General features: G+C 23.8%; 1 protein-coding gene across 1 annotated transcript in view; it reads right to left on the bottom strand.

The window, feature by feature from the left end:
• LOC129607042 (uncharacterized) overlaps nt 1-18,744 on the bottom strand; it is a 154,032-nt gene that overhangs the window by 24,958 nt on the left and 110,330 nt on the right. The gene's annotated exons all lie outside the window — the stretch shown is intronic.

The following is an 18,744-nucleotide window of genomic DNA, read 5'->3' as shown; positions in this document are numbered from 1 at the left end:
TACCTTGAATTATGATTGATATGCGAGCATTGATTATACTGCGAGTATTTAATATAAAAGAAATAGAGAAATTTTTTAAAGATTATATTAGATGAAGAGGAGCAGCTGTTGTTTAATCATCTTAATTTAATAATTTTTAAGGAATATACAATAATCTTATGCTTTCAATCAATTTTTTCTACCCACTATACAATTTTTAAAATATTGAGTAAGTATTGATAATTTATGATTTTTGTACAGCGCAAATCTGTAACTAATAAAACAATAAAATGACTCAGTAAAAACGTGGAAGAGTTTTAGAGTATAAAGATGTGAGTTTGTGGTTCTTAGTTGTTTAGAATAGAGAGTGCTTAATAATAATTTATTTAAAATTTTCATACTTATAATTGATTAAATCAGGCCTTTATTGTCATAACATAAAATTGATCATTAAGTCAAAAACTATGCTGAAATCCTATTGAATTTGAATGAAATCAAAATGTTAGTTCTATGTGCTGCTACATTATATAGAATTTCAATTTGATCATATTTTGAAAATTATTTGGCCCGAAATCTTAAATTGCAAACAAGTATATTTTTTTTTAAAAAATTCAACTAAAATATACGAGTATGAGTTTTTATTGTCGTAATTTAATCATAATATTATTTCTGAAAATAATGAGCTCCAATATGTTAATTAATTTATAAACAAGGTTGTAAATTTAATACATTTCACTCGAGAATGTATGAATCCATTTGAGAATGAGAAAATCAATCCCAAAGAGGTCATCAGAAATATTGTTGAAAAAATTATTACGTATAAATGACTGATTCTGCAGCATATTTGCTTAAAAATATAACTTACATAAAAAATAACATCCCATAAGAAAATGGGATAACAATAAGACAGAGGATGGAATTAAAATGAATGGGGTAATTTACAGTCCATTGCCTTTGTATATCATTAATTTTTTAACAAAAATCGAATTTAGTATTTCAATGAACTTGTGTCCAAAAAGTAAATCTATAACATTTTATCTTATTTCTGTATATATATTCATTCATTAAAGCCAAATTTTGAATATGAAATAAAACTTACATGCAAATCATCTTAGATCTTAAAATGCTTTTCTTCTGGAATTTAATGTACTTGCATGTACTTGAAATTAAATTCAATGAAATTTTTACTTTATTCACTTGAATTTGAATTGTGAACATACACGCATGCAACACGAAATATGTATGTGTGTTTATATATTTTTAATATTAAGTCAAACCAAAACTTATTAAAAAATTATTGAGTCTTTAAAACAAAAAGAACATAATAAACCCGAAATTCACCATTTCCTATATATACATAAGTATGTACATTAGCATTACTCATCACAAACCGCACATATAACTAAAATTTATTCTTCCTGACCTCAATTATATTTGTTCTTCATTTAATTACGTTGAAACAAAAGAAAATTTTTTAAAGAATTTTTTTATTCAATAAAAAAAATTTATTTATAAAAAATAAATTATTTTAATATAAAAAAAAAGAAAAATGTAAAAACAAAAATAAAAAATCCGGTTGTAATTGACCTAAATAAATTTTATACTGTGACCATCAAATCTCCCAGATCAGGTCCCTATGATTTCAACATGATTAACTTTTTTTTTCGCTTAATTTTCTCATTTATTTTTATTTTTTTTTTGCTTCCTTGTTAATTTATTATCATCTTATATTAATGATTTTTCATTTTTAAATAATTTTGTAATAAATACGTAATTTGTGTATGTACATATGTATGTATGTACGATAAATACTATCTTTTAGACTGTGTGTATGTTTAAAGATTATGTGAGCAAGAGTTTATAAATTAATTAACTTTTTTTCCCTTCTCTGTTTTTGTATAAATTTTTGATTACATATATTGTGTTCTATCTTCTACGTTTTCCATATGGTATATGGAATATACATATATGTACACACATGAACATAAATTTTATAATATTATGTAAAATACTGGACGATACAGAATACAAAAATATTGTAAAATACGAAACAAAACCAATTAACCAATAACGGGTATCGTAAATAAGCTTAAGACCTTAAGAATTTTTTTTCTTTAAGGTAGAAGAGCATTATTGTTAGAAAAAAATTAAATCGAATTACATATGTACATTCTTTTGTATGTATACCTAATAGCTAAGTAAGCTACTTATATTATGTACAAAGAGAGATTAGGAATATTAGTATTATACGTAATATTTCTCTCTAATGATGATAGCGCGATAGTAATTGTGACTTAAATGTGGTGGCGGTAACTATAATGTTATTTAAAGTAGTTTGTCTTTAAAAGTTAATTATTTTCATTCAACTTTTTAGCCGAAGCAGAAAAAAAAATTTTTTTTTTTTTTTATTATTCATTTTTCATTCTTCAACAGTTTTAATATTGCAGGATAATTACTTTGTAACGGTTGTCACTTGTTTTTTTTTTTTGTCTTGTTGTATTCCGAAAGAGAACACCCAAAGTATAAGAAAAAAGACAAGCCAATTTTTTTTTCTTTTTATGTTTTACCTTTATTATTGCTATACCAACTAATGTAAAAATTCGTCATCAATATACAAAAATTACACGCCACACAATATTTAAAACAAAAAATACCATCATCAAGGTAAAATACAACACTAACAACAGCAATAATGAAAATGAGCAGCAAAAACAAAACAAATACAAAAACTCAGAGAATAAATTTTAAATGAGAAAAAAAGTAAATTTTTTTTTTCTCCAAGAAATTCAAATTAAATTTGAAAACAATAATAATAAGTACACAGAGAAAAAAACTAAAGGAAGACAACAACAAGAAAAAAAAAATGCCGTTTTTAACATCTCTCAGTTCACTGAACTTTTTTGTATATTATACACGGAAAAAAAACAACATGAAAATATTTAAAATCTAAATAAAAAAAAACAATCCAGGTTGGTTTTGTATCATCTTCAATTATTTTTACTTTATTATTATTATTTCTTTCTCTTTTTATTATTATTGTTATTATCGTTATCATTAATATTTTTACCATTATTTTTCTTCTTGTCGAACACCTATTTCTTATATACATATTTTTGTTTTTTTTTTACTGATGTACAAAATGTAAGTATGTACACTTTGTTTTAAGTTCCGAAAACACTAAAACAAAAAAAAACACACAATTTAAATGAACGTCTTTTTACTATATACAAGAAATTAAAATATGCTTAAATGAATGAGTGAATGAATGAATAAATGAATGAACGAGCAAGCGAGCGAGAGAATGAAAGCAAAAGAATTTTTTAATAACAAATAAAACACCAACAAAAAATTAAAAAAAAAAATCCAGGAAAAAACTGTTCTAATCTTATACGTACAAGATTATAAATAAATTCTATTCCAAAGTCATATCTATACTCGTATAACATATTTACACTAAATAATATAAGAATTATTATACAAAACAACAAAAAAAAAAAATAAGTTCTTTACACCAACACATTTTGATTTTTTAGTTGTTTTATTTTGTTTTTTTTTTTTTTGTTACATTATTTACTGTAATACAGGTGTTTTATTTAACAAGACGAAATACTTACATTATATTAAGTATAAGTAAGAGATTGAAGAAAACAAGCTAAAAAATAGCAAAATTAAACTAGCAATCACATGCTTATATCTAGAAGATATTTATCTTGATTGTGGCCATTAAGTTATCATTAAGGGCCCCATATTAACAATTATTATTTGCGAGTTATTTTTATGTAAGTATATAACTATTCTACATTGTTTTGGTTTTTCTTTTATTGCTATTATTTAATGAGAATAAATATTTTTAGATTTATTCAGAATTTTATTATAATATTATAGCTATTTAATTTTCAATGTTAAGTTTAGAATTGTAAATTTTAAATGGACTTGAATTAATTTTAATTAAATTTATTTCATTTTTTCTAATTTAATGTCGTTAAGATTGTTAATCAGTGGCAAAAAATTATAAAAAAAATTATTTATTATATTAGTAGCAGGTAAGTGTAATTAATTTATAAGAATTCTTATATTATTAATTTAAAATCAAGATCGCACAAAACTACCATTTGGATGGACATTGTTGAAATTTGAGTTTATACAGTCGCTTCAATTCAATTTAACACTATATATCTATTTATTATCACAATATGTAGTTGAACAATTTGCTGACCGAATATTTTTTTTTCTCTGTGTACCAAAAATTCTTACTCCAAAATGTTTTTATTAAAAGAGGGCATGAAATAATGTGAAAAATTTTCAATATCTAGACTCTAGATTTAGATTTAATTAAAATCTGAACCAAGACAATGCAGCTACAATATTGTTTAGTCAAATTTTATAATTCGATTTGCTATAGAATTTTGAGGAAAATAAACCGAAAATTTCGTAAACTTTTCAGTTTTCAAACGATTTGGCTTCGAATTCGATTGTTCATTTTAAAAATATTAAAAAAATTGGAAATTTTTTTTGATTGAAACTCAGCCATAAATAATGCTGTCTAAAATCTCATCTGAGAACTAGTTATTTGTATACTTGCTTAATTTCACTGTAGTAGTTACATACGTGTGCAAAATTTCTTTAATATTATATGCACGACTTTGTTAATTAGCTGAGAATCTTTAGAAGTTTGAGAGCTTGTTTAGTCTATTATTATATGTAAATTATTCTCTGGTGAAATACGCTTATAATACGGCAATATAAAATTTCTAATATCCTATTGATGTCGTAAAATTTTATAAAATTTGTTTTTTCTAACAAATTTTATTCTATTCTTAATTGTATTTAGTCTTTATCTGTATAGAAATTCTTTTCGTCTTATTTTATTTTTTCATTTTTGTTTTTTTTTTTTGTAGAATGAAAATTTAGCTTTCATTCTGTAATAGTACACTAATAAAACATACAGAAACAGATGTTTATGTCATGTAAATTGTTTTCATATACACTTACTATATGCTACTTAGTTTATGCTTAAAACATATCTACATATATGAAAGTTATTTAGAATACGCGAGCGTGGTAAATTACCAACAATATCGTGTGATGATTTAAAGAAAATCTAAATAAGATAGTGAACGGCATTATATTGTGTTTATATTAAATTCTATAGTAAAAAACCTATCACAGCTTATTATAAGGTATGGTTGAATTTAATTGTTGCGAATTTCATATACAGATAGCTGTAAGAGATTTTAATTTATTTATTTATAAAAATTAGTTACAATATAATCTCAATACAAAACGAAAATTCAGGCTTTGAGGAGCTTCAATAATCAAATCAAATTATTGAGGATAATCAAATCAAATTTATTGTAAGACCGAAACTAAAAAGTAATCAAACGTTTATGAAACCAGCCCCCAATGGTTACTTAATGAATATGCAGAAAAAATTTGGTACCTTTTTGTTTCAACAGGCTGTAACTCTAAAACGAATACATCTACACCCCCGACATCCATATACTTTTTTACTGGAAATTGATCAAAGAAACATAAATAAAATTATTTGGCACCTTATGCGAAACACCTTGCATAGAAAACATTCTTAGCTATAAGTATAGCCATAATTAATTGTTAATTTTATCGCCTACAATCTTACTCGACCGTCATCTTACAATAATATTGTTCCTAATTATATTATTTTTGATTAGGATTAATATTACATAATTCAAGTTTTGTGACTTCGCACCGTAGTATCTCCCAATTCAATTATTGGAAAGTATTATCGATATTTTGCATGACAACTTGCTCATATTCCAATAATTACAACTCTAACACCTACAGATTAGGTATAATCTAAATTATTAAAATATAAAAGTATTTTTAATCATTAATAAAAGCTGTTAATCGCTATAAAATAAATAAACCAAATTGTGTTCTCAAAGAACACTTGAAATGGATTATAAAATTTCTGCAGTTAGATCTTAATTTTTAATATTCGAATTGTTATAATTGCATTTTATAATTAAATTATGACTTATAAAATGCGCACTTGATTTTATTTTCTTAAGCATTTCATGAGAAAAAAAAATTAAAGTTACTGTTACAGAAATTCTTAACATTGTAATTTTGAACTATTTAAAAAATTGAATTACAACATTAAATATAATAAACTTATATTCTAAAATTCTTATTTTTATTGTTATATTAATTTATGAGAAATTAAATACTCTAAATTACTGCGGATTATTATTAAAACTGGTTATTATAAAATTCTAAGTCAATGAGTTAAGCTGAAATATGCTAAAATTTTCTTTCTAATATTAAATTTATGTGTGTACCTACATGCATGTATGTAAGTTATTCTTAGAAAATAAGTTTTTTCTTAATAGGCCAATAAAAAATAATAATTTATATATAGGGTGGCTCGTATCAACGTACACTTTTATATACCATTGTATATGGTCTCATGAAGGTTTCAATGAAAGACACCATAATAATGATATTCTTTGGGCCATTAATTTTTGCAAGGGATTTAATTTGTCTGGTCCATTAATTTTTGGCCGGAAGCGGAAATTTGATTGTTAAGGTGAAGGTTTGCATAACCCAAGAAAAACACCATTTTAAATTGTTGTGGTATATTTTTCTAATCTCATTGAAGAAAAAAATTTGGTATAAAAAAAAATTTACAATAATAATAACTCAGATCAGGTAACATAATAACTCATATACTCGTACTAAATTGAATCTCAGTTGACAAGCTGTGCAAAAATAGGAGAAAACTCCAAAGCTACGTTACCTAGAAAATTAACAATTTTCAAAAATGTAAATTAAAAATTTTTCGAACTTTGAAGTCATGTGATTCCGAAATCTGAACAAATTGCGAGTATTGCAGATATTTATAAGTAAGACCCCATTCTGAGGTTTCCAAATCATATTTAAAAATACGCCGGTCTTATACACATACAGTAAAAAAAGTAAAAAAAATCAGTCGAGTTTGATTTTAAACCCCTTTAGTTCCAAAAATGTTGAGCTGTGAACATCATCTCCATACAAAAGTTTTGTTTACTAATGAAGCCCTATACAGCAGTGTACCTTGAAACGAAACACCCTGTATATACATATTTAGTGGTGTACTAGAACATTATTATGTATAGTTTACCCATATTTGGTAAAATTATAACATAGAATAAAATATTTTCGAAAAATATAGGTCATGGTTTATTGTTCAATTAAAAATTACCACATACTAAGGAGGTATTTTTTTATGTAATAAAATATGCGTTAAATGGCATTTTTATAACATTTATAAATTATACTTAGTAACACAAATTATAATTTATAACATAACATTTACAATCAATCAAGTGAATTGTGAGTATATAGAGACAAGGCAAGTGTACATATATTGGTGAATGTATATATAAGGTGTTTGAACGAAATAGCAATAAAAATTTAGAATTTATTGTATATAGAAAGTAAAATAAAAATACTCGTTAATTAAAAGTTAAAAATTATTTTTAAAGCGTAAATTAGAAAAAATCTTAAATAGAGTATGAATGATGAACGTTTCTTTTCTATTTTAATTTTCCAAAATGTTAACAGCTAATAAATTTGTATTACAATAATCTAGTTATATTGCATTTGAAAATGCATAATATAAAAAATTTTAAAATAAATTTCTACTTTTGTCATAAAATTCAAATATTTTTGAATTGAATTAATTAAAGTTTTCATAAATCTTGTGGGAAAATTTACAATTTGAATTCTGAAATTAGTGTTGATATTATAATTAGGAGTGCTTACATAGCAACTATTTTTTTTGAGACCTAAAACAAATATAGATAAAAAAATAACAAATCGCTCATGACAAATGGAAAAAGAAAACGCATTCACTCTGCTTTGGTCAGTAGATAAGGTCACAGCGCTGAAAGATAAACTCTCATTTTCCTTTTGTAGTTGCTAAAAGAAAGTGTATAGGGTTTATATGACGGACACAAAAAAATGCACAGTCCTTTAATGTTTTAATTTAACTCATTATTTAAAAAGATTTTTATATAAAAAAATTTTGGAAAAGAGGGGCAAGAGGAAAGTATTCATTCAAAATAAATTTTCTTAAAAAATCTTTTCTAAAATTTATAGAAATTCAATTGATACACATCTGCCCCATTGTCATTTAAAAACCATTTAAAAAGGGTATTGAATTGAATTATGAAAAAGAAAATTTAAATTGAAAAATTTTCATAGGGTAAATTTGTAAAATTTTCATAGGCATTATCGGAAACATCATTATATTGAAGAAAATATTGAGTACTCGTATTTTCAATAATTTTCAATAATCAGTGTTAACTTGAAATTAATTAAAAATATCTTTCGTCAAATGAAAACAGTGAAATCTGCAAAAATGGTAGCATATCTAGTTTTAATTCGGTGGCCTTTTACTAGCCAGGCCGCAATATAAAATGCAAGCAATACACAAACATTTTTATTAAATTACAGTTTTTTTTCTTGTTTTTCAGAAATTTTGTATTAACAATTCTTTTCTTTTGATTTCAATTTTTTCCTTATTAATTCAACAAAATATTTTGTAAACAAGGAAAAATAAAAAATTAATATTTAATTATTTTCTCTATTTAAATGTTTTTTTTTTAAAAACAACCACTATGATATAACTGAAAATTTTTCAATACACACAAATTAACTAATCGTAAATATTATCGTTTATTATCATAATCGTAAATTTCAATTTATTTAACGCTACCATAAATGATGTGTAATGTAAACATTATAAGAAACTTGGTGTTATATTGGTTTTAATGTGCTGTAGAATTGATCGTATATTCAATAAAATCATTAGGTACAGTTTTATCTGCTATACATTTCTCTGCAATGTATAAACAAATTCTTAATTTAATTTTTGTAATTTTTTGCTACCGTTTATTGATTCTGCAATAAACCGTTTAATTAAAAATCTTTTGCGGACTTTATGTACACGCAATAAAATAACACATTAATTTCAATAGTGATAAATTTACAAATTAGTTTAGAAATTTTTTTGTACTTGCATCAATTAAGCTTCTTTACTAAAAGATTATTGTTTTATAACTGTGACTATATTGGACACATAATTAATACTGTATAGGTTCACTGTATACTGTATACTGTATTTATTGTACAAAAAGCAATTATTGAATAAATTCAAGCTCCAGCAATATGATTTTAATTTATTTTCCTGAATCTCACAATATAACTTTGCGATCATAAGAAAAAAATGTTCATTCAAATCGCGACTTAACACCAAATTCATATAAGCAAAATTTGGCTCAATTGAGATAATTTTAAAGTGGTATAGGCAGAACGTTAGGTGATGCGATAATGTCGGTGAATGTATGAGAAATTACTAAATTTTATTTAAAGATTTCTCGAAGTAAAAATTATTCGAACCCAAATTTACATAATTCTTGTGTTAACTGAAATACTGCGCTATATAACTTTCAAATAAATATAATGAAAATTATAAAAAATTCATAATTATTTCTAACAATTAAATTGATAATTTGGTTTGTATTCCTTATATTAAAATGGTGCGAAAAATACAGAAACGTTCTCAAAATTGTTATCAATTAAATAAATTTTTCTATAAACTCTAGTACATTGTACTACAAATATTATTTCCTATACAATTATCTGTAAAAGAACCATAAATTTTACATATTATTATATTATTGCTTATATATTAAAAATTCTAATATCGCAATACACTATTGCCCCCGAGAATCTTCTACTTTTTAACGTACTATATAGCAACTAGATGTAGTTACAATAAATTAAAAACTACTCACTTTTTTTTTAAAGGAAAAAATTTTACATGTAATTATTATGCCTTAGAAAACGATGAAATTGGATAATAAAATAAATCAGAATTTTTTTTAAAAATGCATTTTATAAGAATTATAAAAAAAACATAGAAAATTGTGAATAAATTCTGATGGGTTATTAAACTGACATAACGCATGCTTTACTCATTCAAATTACATAATATTAAATATATAATGACAGCACTACTTTGTATTGTTATGCCAATTAAAATTTAGAAATAATTATATTTTTCTATGTGCTATAGCACAGCCCTGTTTTATTCAAATTTGTTAACCTCATCTCATGAATTATAAATATAATCTTAAATTATACACCATATTATAAATAATAGATAATTATAAATCAATTAATTCCATTTCAAATTTAATTTGTAAAATTATTTTAGAATTTGTTCTCACATATTTTAAATAAATGAAAAAAACAAAGGCTTGAGAAATAAAATCAAAGTACAACTACATAAGAGTGAAGTTTGAATTAAATTTTTTTAATTATTTTAATATTTTGCAATTATATAATAAAATAAATAAATAAACATTAATAATATGCAATAAAAACTTGTAAAATACAAGCAAATATACAAGTATGTATATTATATCTAATTTTCTGTTTATATAGCTACATTATGAATCCTATATAATGTAGCCTATATAAAAAGAATGAATGACTTCTAATTAAGTTTAAAAATTAAAGGCGTCATACTGCTATGTTCAAATGTTAAATTTTATACAAAGCGCATTTTTATCTCATGCATTTTATGTGCAATTCTATATGAAAGAGAAACAAGAAAATTCTTAAAATGAAATGCATAAGCGCATGTCTTCAATTTATGATACTTTTATATATAAGTAGATTCAAAGTTAAAATAATTAAAGTTTCTTAAATCTGAAATGTTAGAATAAATCAATTAGATTTTCGAATGTTAAAAGAAAACATAACGTTTATAATATAAGGAACGTTGGGTATACGTAAGGAACGGAAATTAATTGACAACAAACATTTTTTTTTTTCAATATTTCGAAATTAAAATTTATTGCAGCAAGGTGAGAAAAAATTGTTCGACATAAATATCAAAATATCGAAATTTTTTTTTTTTTCACATTTTTTGAGTAAAATATTATTTCTTTTATGAAACTCTAAGAGTACTTAAACCTGTATAATAATTGTTTTGAGGCAGATATTTGATACAAAATTTTAGAAAATAATGAAAATTAATTATGAAAAATATATTGAATCGAAAGTATTTATCTAATTTTTCAATAAATCTCTTAACATATTGTAATATTTTCATTAAATATTTCAAAAATTGGTCGTAAGGGTCATTAACTATAATAAATTGAAGTTTAGTACAAGTTAATTAATTAAAATACTTTGGGCCAAAGCAAGTTTTCTAAAATGAATTTTAATTTCTCATCATGAACACTTACATCAATTATAATAGATAATCGTAAAATGAGAACAGTCAGTAAAACCGACAAAAATAAATTTATATAAATCAAAAAGAATTTATAGAACTAAATGAATTTATAAAGCGCCATAGGGTGCCTTAAGTATATGGATCAATAATCGAATATGAAAATATTTATATGTATGTATACCTATATATATAATTTTCTAATAATATAAAGAAAGAATTCAATAAAATTAAATACAATCGATTAAAAATTTATAAAATACGTGTTATTCTTCAAATCTTAAACATAAAGGTACAATAATTATATATGTATACTTATACTTTGTACATGATATATTCGAAAATTTCACGTTTTAGCTGTTTGCAGACTAAAATAGGTTTATTGATGAAATTTATAGAAACAAGGTTTATCAAACGTTTATGTAAAATTTTCATGAATGATTTGCCGAAATTAAAAATAAAAAAATAAAAACAAGTTTTTTTTTCAGATTCTTTTAATATTTTTGTCCTTGTTTTACTATAGTTTAATGGTAAATCATTGAACTTGTCGTAAAAATCTCGAATTTTAATAGTTTAATGTCAATGTTACCTTATTGCGTATGATAGAATATTTTTCTACTTCTTCTTCCATATTTCGATTAATATTGCTCTCCAAAATTTGTAAAACAATAACATTTGATCAATCAATACGCGGAGACTATACTAGCTTCGTTCAATTCTGAAAAGGCATAAGTATATAACAGCCGGCAATATTCTTATTCAAAAATCAACCCCCGTGCCCTAACTATTATTATTTAAGCCAAAATACTAGCAGATATTAAATAATTTGGAGCAGCCAAAATACTAGCAGTAATATAAGGCTCCTCCTAAATGTATGCAATATCATATTGCAATTAGAGAATGAGTTCAATTGGAATATTTTTCTTCAAAAGCATTGTTTGCATATACGACAAAATATTAAAAATTAATTAGTCACCATTTTACATTTAAAAATTTTGATTGTAAATCTGATGAGAACAGAGTAATTTTTGTCAGTGTTGCCATCAGTCAAAATCGGATATCAAAAAATGTTTACATATATGTGTACGACTTTTATACGACAAAGATTTTGTAAATGTAAATAACACCTCAAATCTTTAATGTAAATTTGAAATTTCAGAATTGACATTTTTTTCATTCAGTTTTCCAAAAATTAGTATTTATATTGCATACTTTTAATTACTTACCTATGTATAATAATATTAAAAGTAAAGATGTTCAATTTTGAAAGCTCGTTGTGGAGTATAATTTAAACCAATTTGTCTTAAGCAATTAAAATTTTGAACTTTTGAAAAAAATTTGTACGTACAAATTAAATCAACACAAAATAAATAATGTCCAAATGCATTTTTACAAATTTCTCATCTTAGACTTTAAATAGAAAATGTGTTCCTTTAATTAATCTCTGAGACCTTTATATATACATATAAGTAGAATATACATCTATGTATATGCAATTAATTGGAATTAATTCAATAGAAAAAAGCTTGTCCACAATATGAACTTGACGATTCTTAAATTTATCACGGTCTTTTTTGCCATTATTATTTTGTATCTACATACTTCTATAATATTTATAACGAACATAATATAAAAATGTATGTCTAGAATATTGTGGCTATTTGTCACGTATTTGTCTAAATAACATAACATTATATAAGTGTCGTCATGTCACAATATTATTGGGGATAAAATATAAGAAAAAGGAAATAGAACATGACGGTATTAAACTGAATTTTTCCCTTGTTTTTTTTATATATTTTTTATTTTTAAATGAAATATTTTTAATAATAAATAAATTTTATCTTTTGATATTCAATTACAAAATAATTAGGCATTACAATTCCTTTTATTTAAACATTTAGACACATTTGTTTTTTATATTAAACGTGCTCTTGTGTAGCTGCTGGCTATAATAATAACGTGGAATTAGAAAGTCGCATATGTCAAAATCAATTAATTTCAAAAAAATAGAAAAAAAACAATTTTTTTTTTTTTTGCTTACTCTAGCTTTCCCATACATTTTTTTTTTTTGTTATGTTTTCTCTTAATGAATGCAATTTAATAAAAATTAAATTATTGTAATTTGATTTTGTTATTGTTTTTGTTTAAAATGCGCGGCGCTGTCTTAATCTGACATTTTTTTTTTTCGCAAAATAATGAAAAATAAAATCAATTGACGAAAGAATGTTGTTCGTTAAACTATGTTATTAAAATATAATCATTTTGAAAATTAAATTATGGATAATCAAATTAGTTGAAAGATTTATCTATATGTAGGTAGCTATATATGTGAAAGATAAATGAATGGTAATTTGAAGTCATAAAGAAATCAAAGAGATTTATTATAGCCAATACTTATGGGGATACTTGAAGAATTTATTAAGTATATATAAAATAATTATAGTTGGGAATTTATAATTAAATTCAAGTCAAAAAAAAAAAAAAGTAAGAATGTCTCTTTTAAGAATTATTGGAATGAATTTGGAATTTGTTTCTGAAATTCTGTTATACGAGTTAAAAGTTTTACTAATTGATTACAAATTGAAAAATAATTACATTTTATAAAATAATTTTTTAAAGTGTGTACAATGTTATTTATACATTACAGTCTATTGTGTCAAAATAATAATATTTTGATTTAACATTCTTAATGTCAAAGTTTTAATAAAAAATATTCCTCTTTAAAATATTATTAAACATTGCAATGTAATTTGAGACGCTCTACACATAAATGGTGTACTTGCAAAAATGACATTTAATTTTTAAGAAAATTTTAAATTAAAAGGCAAAAACGAATAAAAAGAGGAGTAAATTAAGTACTTTTAAAATATTGAACGATTCTTTATTGAACATATGCCCTCATTTTTGTAAAAATGTTGGACAAGCCACTAATGTGCTCAGCGCCTCATTTGTCAGATTATAGTAAACTTAAACTGAACGTACTCTGGAGTAATTAATGGAAATGGTAGAGAGCGATTTAATGTGACTTCAAGTATAATTGGAAGAATTTTACCAAACAGATGCATATAAATAATGAATTTAGAAAGCAAGTACGTATACATACATACATACATATGTGTACTGAATTTTAGTAAATTATTATTTATTGAAGAGTAGTTCAGCGATGTGGTAACCAAGAACAGTAAAATTAAATTATTTACACAACACCAGCAAAAATTGACACTTTTTCAGTCTCATTCAGTGTACGGTTAAGGCTCTTGAATTTGTTTGAAATTTCGGTTCTGACTCAAACTGTGCGGCTTTCATACTACTTACATGCATATATCTTCTAAATTTTACTGAACTTGTAATTCATAATCGTGAATTTTTTTTTAATATATTTTACAGTTTTAGTTCACTTCCGGAATTCTTCAGTTTTTTCTCTTGTTTTAAAATTCTTTTTTTATCATACAAAATTTTTTTTATAATTATTTTTATAACATCTTTTTTTGTTTGTTACTTTGCAGAATTTTTTCTTTCCCAACTAATTAAATGTTAAATATAATGTAAATGTAGAAAAACTAAGAATTACATGAAAATTAGTAAAAAAAACTCAGTTATACTTGCTTGTATGTGTTAATATATAGTCAATGTACAAAGTGTTCAATTGATGAATTAAACTTGTATTTAATTATAATTTTAATTATAAGAATGAGTTTTGGTAACGTGTCATTTACTTGTCAAGTAAGTGTTATAATAGCTTTTTATGTGTATATGTATTTCTCATAAAAACATTTTCCCTAGAAGTTCATTTGCCGAGTAAATCAGCTTGTAATAATTAATTTCTCTCCTAACACCACATTCATTTTATGTTTTTTCTATATTATTGGCAATGCGTGTTGCATTACAATGCCTGCAACAAAATTATTTTTAATTCTAATTAGTAAAAATGATTTCATTTTCGTTTTTCTGATTCCATGTTTATTCATTTTATATTAAGCTTTTATTCGAGCAATAAATAAGGACGAATTATTCTTGACGATATTCGATAGTTTTGAATAAATTGACTTGATACTCGTAAAAATGATAAAAACTCACATTTCCTCTTACGATTTTCATAGTCTTGTGATGTAATCAATTAGAAAGATATCGACTATCTTTCTCATTTTCGTTCACTTTTTACAATTGAATTACAAATTGAACTGTGTTTGATTAAGAGACCAATTAGGTGCTACCAGGTTAATTAAAATATTAGCAATATATTACACATTTTTTTTATAACAGTTCAACAATCAAATAAATATTTTTATAGTACAAAATATCAGTTGAAAATTTTATAATGTAAAATAAATTCTATGTTATACAAATCTATAATATATTCGTGTACGTGTGTATCTGTTATAAAATAAAATCTGTTATAAAAATAATATGTCTCGAAATCCCTATATACATATAAAAAAATCGCAATGACAAAAACTTATCAAATTCAATGTCACGATTCTCTTTCGATATAGAAGAGCATATTTTTATTCCTTATATGTATAACAATATGGAAATGATATATATATATCGCATATAATAATATGCAATTGAAGATGAATCTCGAATCATGAAAGATATTTATAACCTATTAAATAAAACACTCATTAAAGATACAAAGTATAAGATAATAATATTTAAACTATGCTCTTATATAAAATGAGACATCGATTTAAACTTGTTAAATTCGAGATATAGTATAGGAAAAGAAATGAAGAATGAAAACTATAAAAGTACAAAAAATAATATTAACAAAAAACGAAATTAGAATAAAATATTTATGGGAATTTAATTTTCTTTTTTTTGTAATATTAACATCGGTATTTTTCTTTTAACTATATGGTGCAAGAGGACTAATTTAAATAACTTCCGATTATAATGCTGTAATTTAAAGTGAAATAAATTATTTGAATCACAGAAGTTCGGGCCATGATTTATAAAACAAAGAGGCTCTGAATTTTTGCCATCTAATTTCGATAAATTATTTGAGGGTAGGAAGATATCAAGTAATCCCGGTAAAATGCTGTACATATTATATCATACCCACACCATATCATCATTCCGTTCATATAGTTCAAGAAAAATTCCGAATAATTCGGATTAATTCGGAATTCAAGAAAATCCGAATTATTAAATTCAGGAATAATTATCGAAAAGGAATTAACCGAATTACCGAGCGCCAACTTCCATCATATCAAATGAAAATAGTAATTTCCGAATATTCCCGATCTTGAAAAACCGAAGTTGTTTCTAAATTTTATCTCTTTTTATCAACAATTATTATCTCTTTAATGTTATATTGAGTAATAAAATACCAAAATTATAAGAGAAAAAAATGACTCAAATGAATTAAACAAAAAAAATAAAAAAGCAAAATTAAAATTCATTCGGGTTGTTAAATAACTTGTACAATAAAAGTTTACGAATTTTTATATTTCGTTTGAAATTTTTATTTTATAACTTTTATACAAATTAGATTGGAAGTTTGTTGACAGAGAAATATAATCTGTTATAAAATTTTTGTCTTTAATCTTCTTCATTTAATAATTTTAAAATTTTTTATTTCATATATTTTGTTGTTGTAAAATTGCATCTTTTTTTTATTAGCCGTTAGAATTTCTATGTACATTATAAATTACAAGTTGAGTATCAAAAAAAGGAAGAAGAGAAATTTTAACCAAATATAAATAAGTAAAAAAACAAAAAAAAGAGAAATGAGAAAAAAAAAGTAACCATCACGACTTTGAATAATCGTTATAGGTTACCCAAATAATATGTAATAGATTTTTCATCACATAACAATAAATATATATATATATACAAACATAAACAAATATATGTTGTTATAATATTTTTAATCTATTAGATTCTCTACAAATACAACAATTTTTTATTCTAATATCGTAGATATAAAACATTTATAGTTTAACAACATTATGGAAGAGAATTACAAAGTGAATTACAAATTATAACAGAATCTCTTAAGGTCCCAAAACGAAAACCCCAACAAAGGGAAGCAGGAATATGTAAAAATATTTAAGCTATAATGTGTTATTCAACTACAGTCATCAAGCACAATATCGAAAATTAATTATTACATCGGACGAAATATCGAAATTAAGTTCCGAATTTTGAGAAAATGAGAGTAAGGAGCAAAAAATTTTATAATTGAGTAATAAAATAGAGAAAACGCTTTCATTTAAATTTCAATCATAGTGAATATTTCATCAGTTGAACATTAATGCCGGTTAGGTACTGAAATAGTTTCACTATATAATATGAGAACAATAATTATTATGTCGAGTTCATAAATGAATTTATTCAAAGATTGAGAAATTATGTTTGATTATTTAATTTACAATTTTCCTTTTAAATATATTCAACAAGCATAAAGCGGTACAATCAAAATTTATTAGTTTAAATTGACAAGAAAAGAAAACATTTTTATACCTATTATGTTTACAAAATATCTTATATGTTTGTTATTAGCTTTAAAAATTATTAAGATAAAATTATATAGAGAAAATTAGAAAAACAGAAAGTGTGATTACTGAATGGTATTATGTATATAACATCTAGTTTATAATATAACGATTAATGACTTCAAATTTTATAGTGATTCTTGTCTTAGTAGCACGATTACTATAAGAACAAAGGGAACAACGGCTAATAAAATTAGTAATTTTGTCAACTACTTATCGAAAACATACAATGACACTTTGAATAGAGTGAGTGGTATGTAGAATGAATAGAGTGGTAGAAATAAGTGTATTCGATTTTTGTATGTGAAATCAATGCAGCTTTAGCGGAGAGCAATTTGTTTGTTAAAGAAAAATAAATTACACAGAAAAAATGCAAATCTTTATTTATATGCTTTACATGTGTTTTAGGGGTGGACTTTCATATTAAATCTATGTTAAAGCTATTATACATGAGAAGACTATTGAAAAGTGTTTAATTGCAATACTCAAAATCCCAGAATTTAGCTTGAATAAAGGTCGCTAGTTCAAAAAATTTAGGATGAAGGGATGTTGTAATTAAAAATACCTTATTCTTACAAACGAAGTAGAAGAGGTGAAAATGAGAATTTCAAAAAATTAAAATTAAAATAAAATTTAGAAGTTCGATTTTCTGAGGCGGCCTCTCAAAATACAATATATTTTTAATTTTACCTTCAAATTATGTCATATAAAATTTGATCTCGAATAAATGTTGATTTTTATATTCCATTATTTAATTTACTCCAAATATTCAAATTGAATTCGAAGAGAAAGTTCGAATTTAAGAAGAAGAAGCGCACAAGAGTATGAATATTAGAAAGTTAGAGTTGGTTGTAAATTTGATCCTCCGGTATAAATTATCTTGATTGAATTTGAGACTTTCTACGATAAAAGTTCCAACATCATTTTGAAATTCACTGTAGGGAAACTTAATTAAACATTAAAGTTTTAAAAATTACCCATCAAATCAAACCT

This window comes from Condylostylus longicornis, unplaced genomic scaffold (assembly GCF_029603195.1).
Source record: "Condylostylus longicornis isolate FDR11 unplaced genomic scaffold, ASM2960319v2 ptg000026l, whole genome shotgun sequence".
In the NCBI taxonomy this organism is placed as follows: domain Eukaryota; kingdom Metazoa; phylum Arthropoda; class Insecta; order Diptera; family Dolichopodidae; genus Condylostylus; species Condylostylus longicornis.
Note: the sequence above shows the minus strand (reverse complement) of the source record. Positions and strands in the feature narration are given on the sequence as shown.